This window comes from Miniopterus schreibersii (genome assembly GCF_964146895.1).
Source record: "Miniopterus schreibersii genome assembly, chromosome: 16".
NCBI lineage: Eukaryota > Metazoa > Chordata > Mammalia > Chiroptera > Miniopteridae > Miniopterus > Miniopterus schreibersii.
The window spans coordinates 15,989,640-16,011,921 of record NC_138116.1 but is presented as its reverse complement, the minus strand read 5'-3'; the positions used below and the strand labels follow the sequence as shown (position 1 = coordinate 16,011,921).

At 40.0% G+C, this 22,282-nt stretch overlaps 1 protein-coding gene across 2 annotated transcripts in view; it reads left to right on the top strand.

Annotated features, from left to right (window-relative positions):
• STXBP4 (syntaxin binding protein 4) overlaps positions 1-22,282 on the top strand; it is a 117,691-nt gene that overhangs the window by 67,804 nt on the left and 27,605 nt on the right. The gene's annotated exons all lie outside the window — the stretch shown is intronic.

Below are 22,282 nucleotides of genomic sequence, written 5' to 3'. Positions count from 1 at the left end.
AGTTCTTTGTACACTTTAGAAATTAGCCCTTTATCAGCGACAGTATGGAAGGACCTGGAGAAAATTATGCTGAGTGAAATAAGCCAGGCAGAGAAAGACAAACATCACATGATCTCACTTATACGTGGAATGTAAAGAACTTAATAAACTGATGAACAGGAATGATTCGATGACATGGAAGCATGGATCAGACTGAAGAATGTCAGAGGGATGGAGGGGGCGGGTGGGTGGAGGGGGAGAGATTGACCAAAGAACTTATATGCATATATGCACAGCCCAAGGACACGGACAGTGGTGGGGAGAGGGACTGGGGAGGGGGTGGAAGGGGTGGAAGGGGTCATTGGGGAGAAAAAGGGACACCTGTAATATTTTGAACAAACAAACATACATACATACATACATACATACATAAATAAATAAATATTTAAATAAATAAATAAAAATATAAAAAAAATAAAATATCTGTTTGAAAAGTTTCTTTGACAGTTAAAAAAAATATTGTAATGATCATATATTTTAACTTCATAATCCCACTTGTTGGTATTTCTTGCAAGGAAAATAATGAGAGATGTGCATAAAAATGTATATGTAAGTCTTTTCATCACAGCATTTCTTATAATAGAAAGGTGGATGTTCAGCTGTTAGGAATTAGTTGCATCATTCTGTAATTCTTTCACAACCGTTTGAAAGAGGATGTGCTTTCCTCCTACCCAGCAGTGACCATCTGATTACATGCGTCCGTCTGTGCCAGCTTCCGGCATCAGTTCAGGTGTTCCCGTCTGAAGTTAGCAGTGTTTTAACTTCTAAAATTGGACTGTCCGTAATAGCTAATTTGAAGTTATTTAGGCAGATGGAGGGTAGGTTTTATGAGAAGAGGGGGAAATGCATTCGAAGGCCTTCATAATTTTTCGTTTAGATCCAAAACTCAGACTTGATATAGCACCTCCTCCAACGTTGTACTTATTCTGGGTCTCAAACTATCATTATTGCTTTTCTTATTTCCTCCAGAGCATATTTTTATTAACATGAATTTATCAAAGGAAGAGCCATATATCTTTGGTGAGCGTCAGCTGTACCGTTTAGAATGGGCATTATGGAGCTCACTTCTCCATAAAGTATCCATGCCAATTGCTCTGTCTGTCTTCTCCTGGACTCTGGGAGAATGTTCCAAGGGTAAAGGAATAGCTTTTGTGAGTCTGGTGCCTTCAGAGAGACAAGTTCACCTGTGTTTAAAGGCAGACCTGTTCTCTAGTGGCTCAATTATTGAGAGCCAGGTAGTAATGACTGTAAGTATTTGTGGTGTCTTACCGTTTGAGGGAAATGGCAAGCTTATGTATTGTACCGTTGCAAATAAAAAGTAGGTCACTGCTGTAATGTTCCATTAAGAAAATATATCAGATTCAATCTTGGGTGATTTCTGGAAAAGAAACAATGCTGGGTTATTTAATTTTGTTTTAAATGGGCAAATTATTATTAGCTTCAAGAAAAGTAAGTAATTTCTTTCCTGGTACAATTTTATTTCCAGAAAAATATGTCAGTTTAGAAAATGTAATTATTTAGATTCATGACTATTCTCCCCTGAACTACTGTCTACAGTAGGCCAGACCCTAACCTAGGCACTGAGATAACAGCATAAACAAAATTCTTGCCATCAAGTTGCTTAAGGGCAGAGATGGACAAGCAAGTTAGCAAATAAGTGAATTACTATTCCAGAAAACAATGACTGTTATAAACATAATAAAACCAGATGATGTGTGAGGGAATGTAATTGGGGATGTTACTCCGCTTTAAAGGTGTGACATTTGAGCCCCGCTGGGCGTGGCTCAGCAGTTGAGCATCGACCTAGGATCCAGGAGATGAAGGTTCGATTCCTGTTCAGGGCACATGCCCGGGTTTAGGGCTGGATCCCCAGTCGGGGACCTGCAGCAGGCGGCCGATCAATGACTCTTTCGTCATTGATGTTTCTCCCTCTCTCTCCCCCTCTCCCTTCCTCTCTCTGAGATCAATAAAGATATATTTAAACAAAAAAATAAATAAAAAGGTGACATTTGAGCCAAGATCCAAGCTGGAGAACATCTGTGGGAGGAGATTTTCAGGCCAAGTATAAAACCTCTGAGAAAAGAGCAATCTTAACATATTCGAGGGACAGAAAAGAGCCCGGGGTAGCTGATACATCTGAGCAAGCAGGAGAGTAACATGCGGTAGGGTAGAGGTGTAGAAAGGAGCCAGATCATAGGCTTCGAACACCATCCTTGGGAGTTTGGACTTTGTTTTGTGTCATAGGAGCCATTGATGGCCTTAAGCAGGAGCAGTGATATGACCTGATCTACATTTTAAAAGATCATTCAGGCATTTCTCTGAAACTGGACTGTAAGAGCAGCAAGAGGGAAGAAAGCTGGAAGGCTGCTTGGCTGCTGCAGTGGTTGGCGTGGGAGATGGTAATACTTGGGCTCGGTTTGGAGTAGCAAGGAACAAATACTCATTTTTTATAAAAGAGACTAGTGGTATATCAGGGTGGGTAATGGGACACCTGAAATTCAATGCTCATGTTTAGACTTGATATTCACGTGCATATTGGGTCCATGAGTCCAGATTCATAAAGCAGTTACCTGTCATCATCGCAGATCTGAGACTACCTCATGTTTCCCTATTGCTCCTTCAGCACATTAATCAACTGTTGGGTGTGTGCCTTTTTCATGAAACAAATTCCTGAGAATTAAAGTGCTGAAATTATTTAATAATACCAAATCTGCAGTAACCTTCTACCATTCTCTGTTGGTATATAAGAAGCAAGCATAATACAGTTTGTCAGTCATAAAATTAGAAAGCCACCACGCTTCCAGTGCTTAATATACACAAACAAATTTCTACTGTGAATCGATCCCAGAGCTACCAAGTGGTATACATTTTCACAGAAGATCATTACCAGGAAAGTATTTCTGATATAGACTTTAATCACATATCCTGCCAGCAGCCATAATATATGAAGGCAGGGCTAGATGAGCAGTCCTTAATTTCCCCCATGAGGCAGGGATATAGTTGTCAAGGGGATTGCAGGATGTCCAATATCTAGGATTTAATCAAGTAAAAGCCGATACACCTGAGGACTAACGTGGTGAACAGATCGTAACATGAAATGATTTCTGAGACAAAAGCAGAAAAAAATACAAGGACTGCTTCAAAAACCACAGAAGGGCATTGGTGGTAAAGTATAGTAAATTACCTGTCTCCCAAAAAATGGAACTCCAATTCCTTCCACAATAAGAGCTGACTGTGATAATAGGATGTCTGCAGTGTAGTTCATGCTTTAGTCCTATAACTAACTGGACAAGCAAAATGCAAATGAGGCCAGAAATGAAATATTTTCCCCTTCAGGCCTGAGACTGTCCTTGTCCAAATGGAGTGAATTTTGGGGGTTAATGGGGTGGGTGTTCTCCAGAGGTCATATGGGGACAAAGTATCAACAGCTCATCTCAGAAAAGACAGCAGCAGCAGTGGTGTGCTACCAGTAACAGCTCGAGTAATAATTTAATATGATAAACTAGTTCAGTTTCAATCCAGAACTTCCTGCCTTCAACAACAGACTGTGACTATTACTATGACAGATAATGTATTTTAAAATAATAATACCATAGAGATAGAACAGTTTTAAATTTTATCAGTTTTACATAAAGCTTAAAAGGACTATTTTACATCAGTATGTCTCTGCACAGCAATCCCGTGAGGTAGGCATTATTTCTAATTTAAAAGATACAAAAAGATGAAGGCTCAGAGAACTTGAGTGGTGTACCTTCAGTCACAGGCTTGGAGAGGACAATGCCAGAACCCTAACTCAGATCTTCTGATGAGCCCTATGGGTCCCTCAGGGGTATAGCTGTCATTACGTCACAACTGAATTGGATTTTTTTCCTCCTTGGAATATATAAAATGGGGGGAGGGCTGTCCTATACTCAGTGGGATCTTAGATTTGATACAGTGACCTCTCAGTCTTCGTTACTGTCTCTAATGTGGGAATACAATCTCCATGACATGTTTCAAGAACAAAGGGAACTAGTATTAAAGTGCTTTGTAAAATATAAAGCACTATGCAAATAGAAGATTATGTTTAGAGTTCATTTTTTGTTTTAATTAGAATCATGGACCAAAATTTACCTCATCTTAACTAACTTTCATGACTTACAAATCTTCAGAATAAAGCAACAGCTTGCGCTGGTTCTCGAAGTTCCCCCAGTTTTCCATCAATTATAGAGGGTACCTAATGCTTTGGTGCATTAGTTTCCCAGGAAGTCAGATTGGGAGAGTACCTGTTTGTTTGTTTTTTATTAGAAACCTCTGTATTGTTTGAATATTTCTTTTAGAAGGAGCATTTGTTACTTCTGAAATTTAAACCATCTTTTGAAAGTAAAATAATAATAATAATAATAAACATCATGGAAACTTCACAGTAAGAAATAAAAGCTCTCTCTGGAATCATTTACAAAAAGGTGCATAAAGACGGAACAACAGATGTGCCAAGGTCAAAGGCCTTAAAACCCAGGATATAGACTCAAGAACTGAACCTTTAATAATATTTTTCAAAAATGTATGAACTTATCCAGCCAACATTACCAGTCAGATTAAAGATGATTCAGTCTGGGGACTACACGATGCTGTTGGTGTTTCTCGTTTCTCCTCCCAAACGCTAATGAAAGCTAAAGTCAAATAGATAGAGCGTTGGGAGTGAGAGAACCTGCCTCTTGCACGAGATCTTTTAAACCTTGAGTTAATTTCTCAGCCTCACTTTTGCTCCATTTATAACAATGGAAAGAATGGGCATTATAGTGGCTCATTACATTACAGGATAAAATGAAGGAACATTTGAGAAATCATCTTCAGTTTTCAGATAAAAATGAGTTGTTTGTAGCCTAAATGCTATCCTTATCAAAAAGACAGATTCACTTTTTACTCGTAGGGAGGCAGAGTGGCGCAGTGCAAGACCAGTTCAAAGACGCTCTGCCACCTAATCGCTTTGTGTTGGGGTCTCTAAGCTCGCCCAGTCTCCTTTCTTCACCTGTGAAGATGGAGAAGTCACCAACTCACAGGGCTGTTGCAGGAGTTAAATAGGATGTGTCTGCAGGGGCCAGCTTAGTAAAGATAATGTTTATGAAGTGACTCGCATCTTGTAGGCACTCATTATGTATCGTCATTACAATGTTCGTCGTTCATTGTCATTACGTAAAAGGAGTATTTTGTCCTTGCAACCTAGTCCGATATTTTCTCCCTCCCCCCTCTTTATTGGAGGAGTAGAGGGAGAGCCAGAAACCTTGGAAGGTGGTGAAAGGCTCTACTAATGTAGATTTATATACTGTATCATTATTAAATTACTCCACCCAAAACTCATAGGAAACCATGTGCTAAAACCTCAAAAACAATTGCCAAGAAACATTTCGCTCTTTAAGTCGCAGTAAAATTTGCAAGGAAACCTAGCTTCAACTCCAATTTATTTCATGGACATAAAGCTTGAAATAATAATAAAGAAGCTTATGTCTAACCAGCAGCCTCAAGGGCTCTCCATGTTTCAGTCTTGTATATGGAGAGGGAGGCCTTGCTGAACTTGTATAGAAGGTAGAAATACTGAAATTGCCCAGGAATGGGTTCAAGTAGCCACCAGTTCATCGCAAACCTTTAAACTAGACTTTCACAGGCATTCCGCCCAATGAGGAGGGAGTAAGTCATATAGATGCCCGGTAGAAGAAAGCTCCAGCAGCAAGGGCAAAGGCCCTGAGGCAGGAGAGTGTCTAGTATGTTTGTGGAAAACAAACTGCCATTTGCCGCTGTCTTCCCAGTTGAGAAACTGACGTTCAGGGTGGCAAAAGGCTAGAATTTTCCCGGGGGGAAAAAATTTCCTTCTGTTAGAGTAAGAGCTACAAATTACATTCTTAGAGCTTTGATGAGCTTTGTGAATCGGCTCTGCAGGAGATGACTCCCTTCTGTCTCGCCCATCTCTGACTCTTTTCTGTCCAATCAGAGGAAGTTTTGGGGGAAATTGAAGGAGATTCCTTTACAAGCTAAATTAAGATTGTGTTGGAAACACTGTCCCGAATCTTCCTGAGAGAAGCAGCTGTCCCTCCTCACCACGTGACCTTGCCTCATTCAGCCTAACATTCCCAGTGCCTGTCACATAGTTAATGTTCAGCAACCGACTGATGAGTGAGTTTGTTGTTAAGCTGCCTCACCCACAAATTCAGGAAGAAGAAAGGAAAGCCACCCTTCCCTTCTGGGGTGCTTTTCCTTCTTAGACTTTTGGGAATGATAAAACGAACAGGACACTTACTGGTGTACAGGAAAGCAAACGAATGACTCCTGAGAGTACAGAGATGAGTGAGTTATATCTTGTAAATAAAAAAAACCTTAACCTAATATGAATACTGATTATTTCATAATTCTCTTGTTTTCCTCTTGGGGTTTTTTTGTTTGTTTTTTAAATATATCTTTATTGATTTCAGAGAGAGGAAAGGAGAGGGAGACAGAGAGACAGAAACATCAATGATGAGAGGATCATTGATCGGCTGCCTCCTGCACGCCCCTGACTGGGGATCAAGCCCGCAACCGGGGCGTGTGCCCTGACCAGGAATTGAACCCCGGATCACCTTGATCGTAGGTCAACGCTCAACCTCTGAGCCACACCCGGCCGGGCTTGTTTTCTTCTTAATCTGCAGGACTCTAGTTTTATGAGACACACTCAGTGTTGGCAAATGCTAAAAGCTTAATTGTCTGATTCCGAATGACACTGACCTAAGGGACTCATCCATTATGTCTCCACTCTTTATCTTCATGTCACATAAAAGCACAAACCTTTTGTAACCCGATAGTAATGGAAATGCCTTTATCTTTTATTCATTTAATTTTTAACTTCCTTCTTGGTAGACTTCTAGTGGAACAGTCTCAATGTTATTCATTCCTGTTTGGTACATTGAATGCCTGGTACATTGTAGTTCATTACTAGCAATTTGTGAATTCTCTATTAATGCTTTTGGTCATTGATTCCTCATTGCCTTGTTGGACATACTGATGGCAAAATGCCCAAAAGATTTGGTTTCATTTATAACATATAAGTAGAAGATGGGTGAAAATATATGCTCTGTTGCTTTTACTGTTCATTTCAGAAACATGGTATTGTTTTAATCTAAACTAAGCAAAGGGGAAAGTATTTTAGCTCCCGATGTCCTTACTTGTGAGTTAGGAAATTAAGTACCCGTTGAATTGAAACCTCCATCTTAAAAAAGGGAATGGGCAAAGAGTGAAGGGATGCTCAACGGCCCTGTGCATTGCCTGAGAACATGGTTAATGTTGGAAAAGTTAACAAGTACCATGTTACTTCTTCCTCCCCTATGGCCCATTCTCTTGTGGTCTTTAATACATAGACCAGACCCGATCACTCCCCACGTCAGACCTCCCCATTCACTCCCCGTCACACTTAGAGTAAGAGGCAGGCTCTTTACCACGCACAGGGAGGCCTTCGCTTCAGGCCCTGACCAGCCGTCTGACCTCATTGTCTGCCACTCTTCCTGCTGACTCTACACCAGCCACCTTGGTCTTTCTGTAGCTGCTCAGACACACCAGGCTCATTCTCACCCACCGCCTTTGCACGTGCCCTCACCCCCTGGAACAGTCCTCCTTCAGACCTTCCTAAGACCCTCTCACTTCATTCGGCCTGTGCTCTGATGGCATCTTTTGAGAGGCTTTTCCGGCCTCTCTAAGCCGCTAGCCCCATCAGCAGTAGGTATCACTCCTGATTCCCCTACTCTAATTTGTTTTTCCTGATCGTACCGATTGCTCCCTGAGACTGTCTGCACCACTGGAACGTAAAATACAGGAAGGCAAGGTGCCCGCCTGCCTGGGCCACCACGGCCTCCCCGGGTGCCACTGCAGCAGTTACCCAGAACCTGTCCACCGAGTAACTGAGTGAGGGAGGTCTCGGGGGTAGACTGCAGAGGACAACAGTTAAAGGAGACAAAGAAGTAAAAATGATGCTGAATTTTCCAGCCTGGATAATTGAACGGTGGTAGAACCCTCAGAAGTCACAAGTAACTCAGAAAGAAAGACAGATTTAGGAGAGAAGACAGACAAGTTCTAAAGCTATGCTCTTAGACATTTGGAGGGAGATTGGGAGAGGGCCGGGACCGGAGGTGTTTAGGGGATGATTTCTGCTGTTCTGGCAGTCGAAGCCCAGATATTACAGAGAGAAGATGTGACAGGGAAAGAAGGAAGCCCTTTGGGGACAGCTCAGAGGAAGATGTGCCAGGTGGAGAGCGGTCAGTATGCTAGGAGTAGAAATGAAGATAGATTATTGGGAGATAAAAAAAAAAAAAAGCCCAGGGAGAAGAGAATTTCACGGAGTGGGTGGTAAGCAGGCTAAGTGCTGATAACAAGAGCACAGCATGTGAGAAACACTGGCTGCGGTCGTAAGCATTTGTGACCTTCAAGAGAGGTGCTCCCGTAGAGGGGTGAGGGCAGAAATACATTTACACCAGCCCTGTCTTGAATGCTAGCTTAATGTTTCTCCCATGATTCGTAAGGCATTTCAGCATCTCTTAGGCCCTTCTGGTCATTTTGTAATTATCAGTTACCTAACTCTAGTTTAAAAGGTGTAGGATTAAGGGGAAAGGTGTCGGAGGAAGTTGAACGGCGTCTATACTGATCCTACAACATATGTAGAAGTTACTTAGCTTGAACAAATCCCTGCCTGTGCCCAGGGTCCTGTGACCTGCTAGCGAGGGCCGCGGTGTGCTCTGATAACTATCAGCAAAGTGTCATCTAAGCGTGTGCACAGTTCTTTCTGAACTGAGAAGTGCTGAGATAAAAGGGAGCATGTCACTTAGGCCGGCAATGTGTTTATTTTGTTGTCTGCCGGCATAAAAATGTGCTAAACTTTATTTTCGTTATTGTGAGAAGATCCGAAAAGGGAATAAATAAGCAGGAAAAACTGCTTATACTTCGCCACTGAGACAATCATTGTCTGCATTTTGACTTATTTACTTTCAGCCTTTATTTCTGTTTTTTAAAACTTTTGTGTTACTTTTTATATAATGGGAAGAGTATAGGGCCCGCAGCACGGGCTCAAGAATCATTTTGCCTGGATTCAAATCCCACCTCTGCCTCTTGTGAGCAACACGAACTTGATAAGTTTCGTAACCTCCATGCCTCAGTCTCCTCACCTGTAAAATGTAGGAGCCACTAATTCTTTTATAAGCTTGTTTGTCCTAACATCTGGTCTACAAAACAGGGTTTATCCCATACTCTTTCCACCTTTCCGAGCTTACCTGTTCTGTTTCCCCCCTGCCCCGGCCCCTCCCTGGAAGACTTTGCATTCCTGTGTTATTTTATCTCTCATTTTTCCTGATATTCTGTGCTTTCTCCATTTGTCTGATACGCTGAGACTGTTTACAGAGGTCATCTAGGTTGGGAGCCACCTCTACTCCCAGAGACTGGGCTAATATGAGCAACCGAGGAGCCCAGTTAAGGCTTATACTTACCTATCGTGGCCTTAAAGTTGCATTGCACCGCGCGCCCACATTTAAGTCAGATATGGCCTGGGTCTGTTCTGAAACAAAAAAGGGTAATAAACTAACTAAAGCATTTGCTCATCTGAATTAGCGTTATTATCCTGAAAAGCCATTAACCATGCAACTACAATCAAATCACTGGGTGGGCTGTTAGCACTAACATGCCCCTTAGGGTAGCCACATTACAACCATGTGTCTGTGTGCAGACTGTTGGGACAGAAACATTTCTAAGACTAGGCTAAATGGGAACTGCTTAAGTAATAGAGGACCCAAGGGAAAACAGTCTCCTTTGGTTTACCTCGGAAAACGATTAGCATTTATTTTCAGTATCTTTAAAGAAAGGGAGATTAAGAAAGATAGCCTTGTTAGCCTCTTGGTGAAAATAATTGGTCCAATAGCATCAAGACAGAACATGGTCATAAAAGATGTAGCCCCTCTCTCTTGGATCCATTACTGAAAACAAATGTAAGCTCTGAGCTCTCCCCATTGAACTCATTGGGTCCCTTTGGTATGGCAGTCATAATTCTCATTTCCTAGAGCCAATCTTGATTTTGAGTGTTTTGGCACCCTCTTAATTACACTGTCTATTTGGGGCTCAGAAAAAAAATAGGTGAAGTATCTATAATATCCTTTCTTTCTGAGCAAGGTTTTGGTCAACCTTAGCCTTTATTGAAAGCATCTTAGCTCTGTCCTGGGGCTGCAGTATAGGTGGATCTGCCTTTACCCATAAGGTACCTACCGACAAGGTTCTGTGAAGTGCATCACTATGCTTTGGGTTGGACAGTTTTTATAAACATCCAAATGCTGTTGTTTTATTGCTCGAGAGGACGGTGAATTGACATTAACGTAAGGAAACAGACTGCCACAGGGTTTTCTAAGTATCTTGCAGTAAATCAACCTTCAAAGACTTCCCTAGGAAACACATTGGCTCTTTTTAAAAATATAAATGCAACTCATTAAACATAGTTCTTAAATCATCTAGCTCTCTTTTCTAATCCAAAGATAAGGAAAAGATATCAGTTGTCAGTATGTAATACGACTTCCTAGAGATCTACACGACAGAGCCGGGATGCTCTTCATCCACTGGCTGCCAGTTTCATGTTCTCTGTGTTTTCCTTTGTTAGGAGTTGACTTAGAGGAAGGTTGCATTTGTGCGGCAGCTTGACCCAGCTCCTCATCTTGAAGAATGACTAATTATGTATTCCTTCACAAGTAGAAGCGAAAATGTTGTTTGTGTATTTTCTGAGTTTTTAACTACACACTCTTTTTATTCTTGGGAGTAGAAACCACTGTTTGTTTTCTATTTAATGAAAGGCAATGACACAATTATATTAAAATAAGCTGTTCACTAGACTAGTTGACTCTACTGCAGTCATAGTTTTTAAAAAATATTTATCTAATTACCTTTATTTTATTTTTAAATTTTTCTTTTTTTCAATTACAGTTGACATTCAGTGTTCTATTAGTTTCAGATGTACAGCATTGTGGTTAGACATTTATATAACTTAGGAAGTGATACCCCCAATCGATCACAGTTTGAAATAGTTAATTCCTCAGCAGGGTTCTGCCAGTAATAAGTGAATTTGAGCTCAGTTCTAAAGCAGTTGCAGAGGGAAGCAGACCTACATAATGAGAACATCTGTTAGGATGTACAGATGTCATCTTCCAGCACTGAAGATTATTTTTTAAATTTACAACTCAGGAGTCAAATCTGAACTAATCAGAAATGATTTATGTCCTAGGTTTAACCACAGTGAGAAATGACAGAGTAAGACTTCTTCAATTCTATTCTGAATTGTTAATGAAGGTTTTACTTTAGTTTGGGTCTCCTACCTTAGTCTGGGTACTTTAATATAGAAGTAAAGACAGATTCCAGGAAATAATGCCTTGTTCAATTGTTTATATTTAAATGAAAACATCTGAGCTACTTTATGTCTCAAGGACTAAACGTTTCATGAAACATACACATTTGTAAACACAATTTTTAAAATGCTCAAAGGAAATATTACCATTTTCCAAAGACTGATAAATGTTCTCCAAACACTGCTGGGGAGTATAATTGCATCTGAGAACACAGCTTAAATATTTTATTGGCAAAGCATTTCGTGGTGTTTGTGTTATTTCCAAAGTCCATCAGTGCCTAGATCACAGCACACAGATAATATGTTTACCATAAAACACATTCAAAGCATGAAGGCATGAAAATCTGTTGGCCTAGGCCCAGCAGCAAGCAGGCTCTCTCTTCTGTTTAGTTGTTGACTTACACATGACATGTCAGATTTCCCCATCTCAACTCCACTGCCTAGGATGCTTCAGAAACTTAATTGGTATTTAAAGCAGTTTTGAGATTTCCAGATAAAAGATTTCACACGAGCACAAATTTCATTATCTGACTTTCTGTCTAGTGGCTGCTCTTAGTGCACACTGAGTATAAACTTCCTCGAATGTGAAGGTAACATATTAAGACTGGGGAGAGGTCAAAAAGCACGATTATGGTTATAACTGGTTATAATGTACGTTAACCAAGTGTAGTTACGAAGCAGTTAATTGTTAACTTTCTCTTAAGCATGATTTTCTTATTTGAGTAGAAGGCAAACAAACATTGGGCCTTTGTGCTCTCTGGTTATAGCAGTGCTGTGTTATGTGACCTAGATTTCAGGTCCCCGTAGTGTTTCCTGTATAAAACCAATGTATTCCCTTTCTGCACACCTACCGCTCATCACCATATATGAGTCAGCTACATAGAGGCGCTGTGTAAAGTTTTTAATCAAAACCTTTTGTTAATGAAAAACAAGTACATAGTGCTATTATAACGCAGATGAGCTAATAAGCTAACTATAATTATGAATCTTTCTAGAGGGAAATTTCTCAGGAGGTAAATATTTAAAGATTCACTCTTAAGGTGTGCTTTTTTTACTATGCTTTTTTATATACATACAGAAATTTATTTCTATGCCTGATGTAATGTTAGAACTCTTGGTAGGCAGAAACCTTGACTCTCTAATTTGATACTGTACTAAACAAATATTTTTAATCTGTTCTCTTCAAAGAATCATTTCTGTGAGTACATCTATTATAATCTCACTTTTTAAAAAAAAAATAAGTATTTACACTCTGGAAAGCAAACAGCTGTCCAGTTCTGTCATATAATAAATGATATGGAAGATTTCAGCCATACTATAGCCTTTTCTCTTGGCTCAACCCTTACTATGAAAAAGACTAATTATGAAATTTTTCCTCTGTAGCCCATTTATATTTGATGGTGACCAAAGGTCTTAAGGTGACCACTATGCTATAACATGACTCAGGAAACTGGACAGATCTCAGGTTACTTCACTGAACTTACAGCACGTGGTCAAGGCTTCCCAGCCAACACTCTGGCTTTGACTAAACAGCACAGCCCTCATTTAAGAATTATGCATCTTAGAGAAACAGGTCTATCCAAATTGGCTGCACTGATAGTCAGAAAATAAAATGATCCTATCAGCTGTATCTAAATAGCATCAGACATCTGTCTTACAAGTGAAATACTGACTCATCTACTGAACAGTTTGTTTCCAGAAGTACAGATGTTTACATTTTGTGGGCAAAACAACTGAATGATTGATTGAATGTATTGGAGTTGTTACCATAGTCTCAGAGTATTACCTCTAAGCATTCATCTTTAGGGTCTACTCTCCCTCTTAATCATGTCACTTCCCTTCCGCCCTCCCCTCCCTTCCTTTTTTCAGCAAGTACTGATTAGTTCGGACTCTGTGTCAGGCACTGTGTATTGAGTGGGGGAGTGAACAGGCGGCGTTCCGGGGGGGGGGGCGGGTACACTTGGTGGGGAGTAATTGGACTTCTCAAAAAGTTTAATTATATGCTTACAAATTATAGTGAGTGTTCTAAAGAACAGGAATAAAGTGTTATTTATTCAGCCATCAGTTTTGAGGGTCTACTGTGTGTCAGGCATTTTGCTAGGTTCACAGTAGACAGGGATGGACGAGACAGCCTGGTTCCATTCTCAGAGAGCTTATGGTTTAGTTGGGGAAACAAACAATAAACAGGAAAACAATTAGATATGTAATTTCAAGCTTAGCATGTGCTCTCTGTGGCCGTCGTGCACGTGTTGCTCCGGTAGCAACAGAGGAAGGGTCAGGGTTGTTGCTCTGCACGGTCACCTTCAAGACTTGAAAGGTGACTGGGAGCCAGCCAGCCACCCGTGGAGCAGGGAGAGTGCACTGCAGGCTGAGGCAGAGGGCTGCCTGCTCCGAGAAACAAAAAGGGGCCAGAATTGATGCGTTTAGTGAGAGGGGAAGATTTCAGGGAGGGTCAGCTTTTGAGAAATCGGACCTACTTTTGGAAAAATTAAGTATAATTTGTCTGTGAAACATCTAAGAAGAGCTGTTACCGGGAAGTTGCTTAGACTAGTCTGGAGTCAGAAGAAAGGGCTGGGCTGGCCAGATTTGAGAGCCATTGGCACATGTAGGGTTTCTAACGCTGAGAGTCCTGACATCCCCTAGGATACGAATGTAAGTAGAGAAATGAAGCGATCCAAGACTGTACCCTGAGAACACTTAGAGGTCCATAGAGAAAGAAGAAAGTGGACTAAAAGGAGTGGCCAGAAAGATACATGGGAAATAGGGCTAGTGTAGGATTGTGGAAACCAAGAAAAACCGAATGGTTTTGAAAGCATGCTTTTGAATAGTTAAGTGATTGTCATAGTAGATAGTAAAATTATTAAACATAATTCTCAGTAAATTATGAAAGACTCCGTATCTTTATTTTTTAGAACCACTTTCTCCAAAAAGTAGAAACTACCTTAATTATGTTAACTAAGTCACTCCAGCCTCTCTCTAAAGCAAGCTGCTCTGCAGGGGTGGTGTCTGCCCCTCACAGGCCTCCTCTGCTGCCCTGCACTTAACTGGTACCAGTTAAAGTGTATTACCAGAGAGTCGGTCGTTTTTGTTTGCAAAATGATTAATGCCAGATGTACTTGTTAGTATAAATTAATTGTATAATTTGTAATGTGATGAAATATGAATGTCGGGGGGGAAGGTGTTTTTAGAAAAACTAAGTTGAGTGCTCTAGAGAGATTTCATAAAGGTGAGCTAGTAATGCTGCTAACTCGATGGGAGGGAATCATGTGTAAAGGATTCTGGGGAAGTTATAAAAGCCTACAAGAATTCAGATCTTAGATTGTTTCATAACTGTTCTTAATTCTCAGTCTACTTTAAAGAAACCAAAACTGGAAATGATAGCTGATGCATTCTGTGTGTGGTTTGTGCAAGAACAATACAGACTCCTAATCAGAGGACTAATCAACGAAGAAAAGACTTTGGCCTAATAAAAACTGACAAATGAATATATATTTATGTTTTGACTTAAAGTAAAATGGATAAATACAAGTATATGAAATAAAAATATATCCGCTATCTTATACTCCCTATATATATATATGCTACCTTCCTGACGGTTAATATTCTACTATAGCCAAGTATCTCTGTATCCAGTTCTAGCATACATCAAGTACAGGACCATTTTTCCTAGAGTAAGGACCACTAGCCTTGTAAGCTCCATGCCCTCAGGGTTGCATCAGCTAAGAGGAGGCACTGTTTTCTAGCCCTTGCACACGGGGGGAAGGCCATTCTCATCCCAGAATGGAAACTTTTTATCTAGTTTTTGCCGCCACCACAGCAAGCAGTGGCTCTGTTTTCATACATGTTAGGCTTCCCTTCTGTTTCCTTCCTTCCAACACTAGGACTCTGAGTGAGCAAATGAAAGGACACGAATTAAATATTCAATTCAGAAAATTGGAAACCAACTTTGAGGAAGACGCAGCACCCTCAAGGAGTTAGCAGCCTTCGGGAAGAGAGAGTAAAATAACTGTGCAAATTCTCACAAAGTGAAGTCAAAGATGTTAAATATTTTATGAATGATACTAATAGAGGGAAATTGTTTTAAAATCAGGAAAGCGTTTATAGAGAATAAATCACTTAGGATTTGGCTCTGAGAAATTTTGAATGGCAGTGATGGAACCAAAAGGAAGTTGGGCTGCATGGGAGATAAAGGTAGACTGTCATAATTTTAAAAGCACTCAAAGAATTATGAGATGCAAGATTGAAACAGACATCTCATTATTTATCTGACTATAAGCAGCCACAGTCTTGAGAAAATATCTCAACATGAATTATTAACTCTCTATCCATTTGCACTGATGCCCAAGGGTCCCCAAGATCTCAGACACACTCATCCTGACAAACCTGGTACCTTAATATATTAATTAACCTAATCCACCCTCCTATTGTCTGTCTTACTGCGTTTGTCATCTGTGGCAGACTCAGTGTTTGCCCTACCAGGTTGTCACATTCAAAACTGTGAAGTCAGACATTTCTTTTTTTGCACCTCCTGCATCTGGGGGTATACACACAGCACATTTCTGGTCAATGAGATATGAAGGAAAGTCTGCTTAGAAACTTCTCAGCAAACTTTTAAGTATGGATAGGAACGCATGGAGCTGGGACCAGCTCTTTTTCCTTCCTGCTTGCCTTCAGTATGGATAGATGTCTGCAGCTCTGGAGGCCTTTCTGCAAATACAAGGTTACACTAAGGATGCAGTAGAAAGAGAGAGAGAGAACCTGGGGCCTTGATGTTACTGGTGAGCAAGCTCCAGGCTCCTTGAAAATAAACCAGTGTTTGTTTGCCACCACCACCACCCCCCTCCAGCTGGGTAGTCTGTCACTTTCACCTGGAAGCAGTCCTAATATGCCTCATTTTTTTCTAAATTTGTCCAGGCAATATTGCTTTTTAAAAAAATCTGTAACTGGGTCTTACTTCGTGGGATATGAATAGTTAACAAACCATTGCTGAACATTTATTATGCACCAAAGACTGTGTTGTGTACCGGAAAGTGATACAGAGATAAATGAGATAGAGTCATCGCCCTCAAGGAACTCATGTTTTACATGAAAGAGTGTAAGTGCCGTGATAGAAACTGGTACAAACCACAGAAGCACCACAGGGCAGGGGAAGATGAACTCTGCCAAGGAAGCTGGGGCAGGATGCACAGAGGAAGCACCGTTTAAGCTGGCGCTGGGTTTGGAGCAGGAGTTCCATGCGGCAGAGAAGGGAACAGGGACTCTGGGCAGAGGGAGCAGCCTGTGAAACGCGGCGATGAGCCAAGGGGCATGGTCTATGTTGGGGAAAAGCTTGAGAGTAGTCGGAACATTTTAAGTTTTCTTTTTTTATTCAGGTATGACTATATTTTAAAAATTAAGATATGTTTTACTCCATACAGCTAGTTGTACAATTCATAGAAGGTAGTTCATTTAAATTCTATCCAGTTTGAATTTATAAAAATATTAACGTGAGCCAATCAGAAGCTTATCTCTGGATTGTAAACTTACTATTTCGATTGTATATTTATGTATGATTTCTTAAGCAAATTAAAACATTAGAGTTAGAAGGGGAATGCTTAAAGTAAAATAAACTTATAAGCACCTATGAAGCATTTATTTCACTATAAATAAAGTTTTTAGTTACAGATATTTTATCCCATCGCTAAGATATATCCTTAATGATCATTATCTTAAAGTGTACTTGAAAGTAGGAAACTAAATTTTTTAAATTCAAAAATCTCAAGAATTCACCAATTTCTCTTCTTCGTGCTACTGTTTTATTCAGGTTTATGAGTTTATATTTCTTGTGTTTATTTGTTATCCCTCTTTGTTGTTGTTGTTAAAGCAGAGACACAATTTTGAAAAGTTTGCTCCATCTCCAGCCCCAAAACTTGCATTGCTCAGGGACCCCAATTTCCAACGTAGTACTTTGGAAGCTTTTCTTTTTGTTCAGTAACCTGTTAAGATAATTAAATGAAAGGGAAAATAATCACTCTGGGGCCTTCCTAGAGCTAAAGACGACAGTATACAGTTAAAGGGAGAGCTGGCAGAATTGGCACCTACCTTACTTGGAATGGCTGTGTATATCCATCAAACCAAATCAATATATAGAAATAAAAATGACTGTTCATGATGGCATGAAAGGCTTCATCCTGAATATTAGAAATCATTATCATCACTGGTCAAATGACAGTTCTCATACATCTTAGCTTTTAATGATAGAGGTGATCTTTACTACGTGCTGCCAGATGGAGAGAAGGGATAAAAGAGAGCTGGTATGCAGAAATGAAATATTGTGACCTATTGTTACCAGAACAGACCAACTGATCACAACAGCAGGCAGCAATAAACGAGAGCGAGAGAAGAATAGGGTAAAATGAGAAATATGACTTAAAATTCTAGTGGATTATATACTCCTAACTGTACTCAGTGCTCCCTAATTTGTGTTAAGTAAAATACCTATTATTTGATAATGATTAGTTACTACTCCAAGCCTAGACTGTGCTGGGTTGGGTCAAGCTAAACCAATCTAAACAAATAACAAGATCCAAGGCCAGGTCACCTTGTACAGATATTATCAAGGGTATTTATCAAGGGTATTTGGGTGAAAAGGGAAGTGAGAAGAAAGTAAAAGCATTATATGGGGAACCTGGGGGGTAAGATGGAAGTCTAAATGATAGGACAGGCTACCAAGGGGGTGGGTGGGTGGGTGGGTGTGTGTGTGTGTGTGTGTGTGAGAGACAGGCTCCCGGGTGTGTGTGTCTGTGTGTGTGTCTGTGTGTGTGAACATTTTTAAAATAACATAAAAACAATAGGCTAAAATTGTTTTAGAAACATTGTTTGCCCACCAACCTCACAACAGATTTACCCAATGTGCTGAGTTTAGCCCTCGAAACAAATGTTTTTATTGTACTGATTGGCAGATTTTATTTTCTGAGTTTAAGATGTTTTATAAAGAGTATGAATTCATCTTTGTGTAGTCAAGATAAAGGAATTCCATCAAGTAACCTGATATACCAGTGTACACGTTTGAGTCCATTTTTATGGCTATATTAGTCATCTTGGGCTGCCACAACAAAATAGCACAGATTTGGTGGCTTAAACAGCAGAAATTTATTTCTCACAATTCTGGAAGCTGAAAGGTCCAAGATTAAAGTAACAGCAAGGTAGGTTTTATGCTGAGGCCTTTTGGCTTGTAGCCAGCCACCATCTCTGTGCGCTCACAGGACCTCTTCTTTGTGCAGGCATGGGAAGGGAGAGAGAGGAGAGTGGGGTGCTCTCTGGTGTCTCTTCTTATAAGGACAGTAATCCTGTCAGATCAGGGCCCCACCCTTATGACCTGATTTAACCTCAATTACTTTCTTAGATGTCCCCATCTCCAAATACAGCCACACTGAGGGTTAGGCCTTAAACATATGAATTTTGTGGGCATACAAACATTCAGTCCATAAAAATTAGCAAACTGTTAAGCAGGCAGTAATTAGTAATTGAGATTTAAAACACTATCTACAGTTGAAAGAGAGGTCTGAGTACCCCGTTTTACAGTCTGCACAGAAGTTGTTCTTTGAGCATTTTTGCAGAGTAGCGTTATGGGTGATCACTAGATTACAAGTGGCATTACTCTTTCCCTATAATTAACTCTGTGACGAAACTTTTTAACTTTTTATGGCGTCAGTCTCTAATATGTAACATCAGACAATTGAATAGATTCCTAAAATCTCTTTCCGCTAAAAAATTCTGTGATTCCAGTATGGCTGACAGACTAACCATCTGCAAAAGTCCAATTATAAACCCTGGGCAAAATATAAAAACAACAACCTAAAGCCTCTGGAGAGTGAATAAAATAAGACAGGTTTTGGACATTAGTCAAACCTTGGAAAAAGGGACTAACATGGGATATGCATTTGGGGCTGGGGCTGGGGCTAGGGTAAGGCAAACAAGGCCCCCAAGGTGCCTCACTCTAAAGGAGGCACTCACTCTTTAGTGCTGACTCTGCACTTGCATGAGCCTGAGGGTTAGCGCCTCCTCAAAATTTTGCACCGTGGACACCTCATTTGACTCACCTCACTCCAAGGCCTGTTAGGACCCATGGGGTGGTAAAAAACTGGTAACCTGTAGAACTAGAAGATGAAGTTTGAGGCAACCACTCACTGCTGGAAAGCCCAGAGAGGAGAATAGCCGGATACAGAGTCCCCCCAAATTCTGTGTCTGAACTTGACCCAAGTGTCCTGCTGACCCCAAACTACACATGTGCAGGGAAAATTGTAACAGCTCAGTCAAGGGTGGGGTGTCGGGGAGCCAAACTGAGGTTTGAACCACTGCCCAAGAGATGAAGCTTATAGCTTGAGTCCAACCAAATAAATTTCCTGCTAAAAGAAAAATTCCAACTCTTCAGAGTGATATAAGAGAATCCAGAATGTCTACAATAAACATAATTTCCAGAATATAAACCAACATTACTCAGTGTAAAAAGGAAAATATGACCATTCTCAAAAGAAAAGGCAATGAGCAGAGACCATTCCTCAAAGGCCCAGATGTTGGACCAAGGACTTTAAAGTGCTTTTTATAACTGTGTACAATGAAGTAAAGGAAAATATATTCCCAGTGAATGCAAAGCTAGAATATCTAAACAGAGAAATAGAAATCATTTTTTAAAACTAAATGGAAATTCTAAAAGTATAAATTATAATATTTTTTAAAATTAGAATAGTGATGGCCTCTGAGGGAATGGTAGTAGGAATAAACTAGAAAGGGAGGATGGTAATGTTTTATATCTTGATAGTGTTTGAAGTTACACAGATGTAGACATTTGTCAGAATTCAGTGAATGTGCATTTAAGATTTGTGATGTAAATTTGACATCAAAGGAAAAAATTCTGGATAGGCTTCCAAATGAAGAAATCTCTAAATAAGAGACCTGCCTACAGTTGGACAAAGAGAGTCTGGCACATGGTTGCTGTCTTTGAAATTCATTTGAAAGTGGTTATTAAGTGAACATATTCCATAGTGATATGCATTACAGGTAGAAAGAACAGCACCTGAAAAAGGATAGAGGGAAAGAAGTCAGGAGTATGTTCAGGAAATAGCTCGGCGACTAGGCAATAAGTAGGTTATTATGAACAGAGCTTCTGTGAACATCCAAGTATGTGTCTTTCTGTAGATGTGTATTTTGAAAGGGCCTTGAATACCACGCTCTGAATTTTTTTTTTAATTTTTAAATGGTAATCAACTATACTGTGAGAACTAATATTCTATGCAGAGGGAAAAAAACAAAGTTCCAATCATTTGTATTTGTGTTTGTAACTCCTTGATGTAATCAGTATTGAGTTTATCTGCATGAAAGCTGTTATTAGAAAATTTTGCCTGCTCTGTAAGGTGTTTTTATTGCCTTTATTAATTTTTTTTGAAATGCATTTAATAAAAATTTGAACAAATCTTAAAGACAACTATCCAAAAGAAGTTTAATTTTTATGATATTTTTCAAATTTTACCTGAAAATAATGTGAGATCCTTAACAGACTTTCAGATTACCACAGTTTTCTTAAAAAATAAAAAAAAATTAAGACAAGACTGTTAACAGCAAAATAGTACATGATCAGGAACTAGCGATGTTTAGAACTGCATTATTTACCCTCGGGGTAGGAAACATAAGTGATCTTGATTTAATTTCATCTGGTCTGTGTGACGGCATTTCTGAAGTTGCATGTCTGTTGCCCCTCCACTACCCTGTTGTCAAAATCCACAAATAACAGTTGTACAAATATTTGTAAGAAGGTTCCCCTGATGAGTACAAAAAACTTAAAACAACAAGAAAATTTCAAATATGTGCCGGATTCACTGAACCATCGGCCTTCAAGGGAGGCAGATTTCTGCAGTCAGTCAACGAGTGTTTCCTGAGTGCGCACATGTGTATGTGAAGCACTGTTCTGGATCTGGTGGCCACTCTGCTAGGCCTTAGACAGTAGGCAGTCAACAAATGTGAGCAGAGAAAGTGTAGAGTAGAGTTTCTGACACCCAGGGTCTGGGCAGGTAAGGAGCCAGAGGCACTGATGAGAAGGTCTCCCACCATGCTGGGCAAGGGGGAGGGAGATTTTGACCAGCTGTATCAGGGATAGCTTGGATGAGATGCCAAATCAGATTGAGAGATGGGATCTGGAGATGGGAGTCCACTATCTCCAACCCCACTTTACCTGCCCAACTTCATGGTGCCTGAATTTTATTTGCTATAATCCTTTTCATGTATTCTCTCTCTCTAGTGTTTTTTTTTTATGAGGCTTATAATTATACATACAACTGTAAGATTTCATAGCCAGTTTAGTTAGGAGCAGTAAGCATTTTTAAATCCCTTTATCATCTTTCCCTGCCTCCCAGCCTCTGATTCGCTTGCTTCCTCCCTTCTCTTTTCCGTCCCCCTTCCTCCTCTTCATTACTTTCCCTCACCACAGGATCAAACACAAAGCTGTTTTTTTATTGGGGGGAAAAGTTTAGAGTTCTACGACTAATTTAAATTGTAGATTATGTTGATATTTTATATGTCTCCTTTAAAAACACTGAAATTAGTTATGAAGTTCTTTTTATTTGTATGTGGCCTTTGACGTATTTTCATCAGTGACATTTCCCTTCCCAGGGACAAAAAAAAAGTGCCCCACCTGTGACAATACATGAGATAAATAATATGAGCCTTGTGGAAGGCAGAATTCTAAGATGGCCCCCCAAGCTCCAGGCCCCTGCGTATTGCCAGTTATTCAACCAGATACCAATTGAGGTGCTACTGTGAAGAGATTTTGCATATGTATTTAACTGACCTTCAGATGGAGATTATCCACATAAGACCTTCAAATCTGAGTCTAGAAATCAG